The 3,389-nt window shown below is 39.8% G+C and overlaps 1 pseudogene; it reads left to right on the top strand.

Annotated features, from left to right (window-relative positions):
* Positions 1-3,029: 3,029 nt before the first annotated feature.
* On the top strand, positions 3,030-3,129 carry LOC111726337 (annotated as a pseudogene).
* The last annotated feature ends 260 nt before the right edge of the window (positions 3,130-3,389 follow it).

Raw genomic sequence — 3,389 nt, 5'->3', positions numbered from 1 at the left:
TGTGATGACTCCATGGCACTCTAGGTGACAGAGTGACACACTGTCTCACACACACACACACACAAAAGGGCAGTTAAACTCTTAAGTAATGAATAGAATCCTTCCCCTTAAATATATGATTAAAATGAAATATAAAATGGCCACTAGAGAACAGAAACCCAGCCAGGCATGGTGGTGGGCAACTGTAGCCATGTCAGGGGGACAGAGTGAGACTCTGTCACAAACAAACAAACAAACAAAAACTTATAAACTTATAATTAAAAAAAATTCCATTGCCCTGTCTTTTTTACTCTCCCAGGGCAGTGATTTTTCAAAATTTTAACACTTTCACCTGATACTTACCTCCCTATTTCTTGAGCCCAGGAGTTTGAGGTGGCTGTGAACTGTGATGATCTAATGGCACTCTAGCCAGGGCCACAGACTGATGAGACTCTGTCTCAAAAAAATTTTTTTTAATGTGTGTTTTACTTTTTTCAATTTTATGATATTTCCCCCCATTCTAGGTAAAAGAGATGCTTAATAAGGACTTTTTAATCAAAAAATCAAATATTCTTTTCTTGAGGGGATAAAAATTTTAATAAGCTAAATAATAAACATTTCAAAAGGGGAAAGCTCTCCACCTTTCAAGTGTTCATTTTATCATTTTGGTTAGATGCAGTGAACATTTAAAGTTAGCCTCAGGCTAGTTGTGGGCACTGCCCTGATCAGAGTGAGTATCCCTCTGTAAGATAATGTGGACGCTGGCTGTTTCTTCCTGTCTTCAGGTGTAAAATGAAATGCTAGTATGTCGTGAGGGCTGAGACATTTTCTGTTTTATGTACTTTGGGTTCAGTCACGTTACTGCTTATGCAGACATGATTTTTTCCTTTCATGAGTAGACTAAGGTTGGCTTTATGCTTCTTTATCCTCTGTCTCTGCACACTTGCTGGTTGTAAGTGGGAGGATTCTGTGACATGCAACCTACCACAGGGCAAGGCTTTCTTTGGCTCTCTGCTGCCCCCTCTCTGCTGCTTTTCTGTTTATCACTGAGGTCACTCACGATTACCTTGAAGGGAATTTCTTCATCTATCTATCAGTGACAGAAAGATGCTTTTCCTCTCTCAGCAGCCCAGGCAACTTTTTTCTTGACCACAGTAATTCTGTTTCTCTCTCTCTTTTTTTCGTCATCTACTGAATGCTCAAGATGGAAGTCTGGGTGGGATTGAGAAGTGGTTGTTTTGTTTCTGTCTGTCTTTTGACGTTCTCTCTTCTTACACTTTCATCAGCACAGACTCTTCCTTATGGAGTGAATGTAATTTGTGTGTGAGTTTGCTGTGTGTGAGCATTGTTTAGCAAAGTCAGGTATCTCTTCTCTAAGAGTGCATCAAAAGACAGAAGGACTGTTTTTAAATACCATATTGAGAAAATGGGCAATGATGGTGTGCTAGCCAGCTTATGCCAGAAAGACTAATTTTTTGATTCCCATAGATTCTGTTCTAATACCTAGAATAACAAAAAAGAGAATGGAAACAGTTTAAGGAAAGTTCAAGATTCCGTAGAGTATTACTGTGGTTTAGCGAGAGAGCAAGTAGTGATTCAGAGGGAATCACCACGCTGTTGCCATGCAAGATGCATTGTGTTTCTTACAGTCTAGGGAGTTAATGTTATTTTTCTCATATTACATTGTAAGGGAAGATTTTGGAATTAGCAGAGTTAGGTCATAGGATCAGGGGATGATTTTAAGAGCTTCCAGTGAGAAAGTGTCATTAAGTCTGGGCCAATAGAATAAAAATATCCATCTTCCAAGACTTGTCCAACAATTTGAAGACTTAATTCACCTTAATTTAAAATTCATATAGATGGAAATTTCAATTAGATTGTATTGTATTGTATCATTAGGCTCGAATTCCCTTGTTGAATGCTGATGCATGCACATAATCTAAATTAGAGGCAGTGAGTCCAACTTCGGAAGGGTCTCATTGTGTGGAGGTTTGCACACACACACACAATCCTGACGTGTGCACCAATTCACAGCAGCAGGTGCCTGTGTGCCACTGATATCTCCCCAACCAGAAACTTAGAGGCAAAGGGCCATGTGGTCTCTGGATAGTAATATTATTATTCTGGCTTCACTGAGTACTTATCTCTGAGGAACTAAAGTGATTTATAAGAATTATCTCACTCGTTTGTGTAATGTTCTAACAAAGCAGGTAGAAGACAGGTGATGTTGTCTTTTATCTTTTAAGAGAATTCTCCAGGTACAGCCTGGGAAATTTGATTAGATAATGAGCTGAATCCATAGCATCCTCATCTAGGGGAAATCTTTCAAATTTTGAAAATATCATAACATTCAAAATATGTTTTCATAGTACTGAAGTTTTGGAGTATGTGCTATCTAAAGGAACAAACAACATCTACAGGTTTTTTTTTTTAATTTCAGATGGATATGAGGGCACAACTGTTTAGGTTACACTGTTTTCATTTCTAAGGAAAAGTTCAAGTTGTGGTTGTGCCCTTCAACCAGGGGGTGTGATGTGCACCCTCACAATGTGAACATGAGGTGAGATCCCAACACACTGGGTACTCCTCACTTTTTTCTTTTCTTTACCTCATAGTCTAGCTTATAACTGCTGTATTGCAATGAGAAGGAGCCCCAGCTTAGATGCTACACCAATAGACTGAGTAATTCCCAGAGAGCTTTAGGAAAGGCTCTGTGCTCCGGTAATACCAGAGTGCTGTGCTCCCACACTGGGCAGGGGGAGCTGAGACTTTCAGTGAATTTGAGCTCACCTAAGGATAAGAAACGTGGTCTGGAGCTGTGCTTAAGGACTGGAGGGAAGGAGAAGAGGGCCAAGGCAGGGACTCCACGGGGCAAGTGTCATGACAGCTTCTGCACTGTGATTAAAGCTGTGTTGCTAAACAAAACCAACAAACCTCCTGCCTTACACTTGAACAGCTTTTTTTTTTTTTTCAGACTCTGACTCAAAACAGAAGAATTGGACGCTGAATTCATATTCCTTCAGAAAGCCTTAGTTCTCAAATGTTACAAGGTGCTTGCTTCAGTAGAACATATACTAAAAGTGAAACCATACAGAGAAGATTAGCATGGCCCCTGCGCAAAGATGATATGGAAATTTGTTCCATAGTTTTTGGTATATACTTAGAAAACCCCAGAGACTCAACCATAAGACTCCTGGAAGTGATTGAGAAATATAGTAGTGCCTCAGGGTATAAAATCAATGCCCACAAATCAGTAGCCTTAAACTTTACAAGGCCGCAGACTCGTTGAGAACTTAATGAAGCTTCAGCTTCTTCCCCAGAAAAACAAAAGTGAGTGTATAGAAACTGACATCACTCTGGAAAAAACAATCTGAGGCCTTGCAGGTTCTGGTTATCATTCCTGGAGAAAG

This window comes from Otolemur garnettii, unplaced genomic scaffold (assembly GCF_000181295.1).
Source record: "Otolemur garnettii isolate 467f Iridium unplaced genomic scaffold, OtoGar3 scaffold00061, whole genome shotgun sequence".
NCBI lineage: Eukaryota > Metazoa > Chordata > Mammalia > Primates > Galagidae > Otolemur > Otolemur garnettii.
The sequence above is the reverse complement of the archived record's forward strand: the minus strand, read 5'-3'. Positions and strand labels throughout refer to the sequence as shown.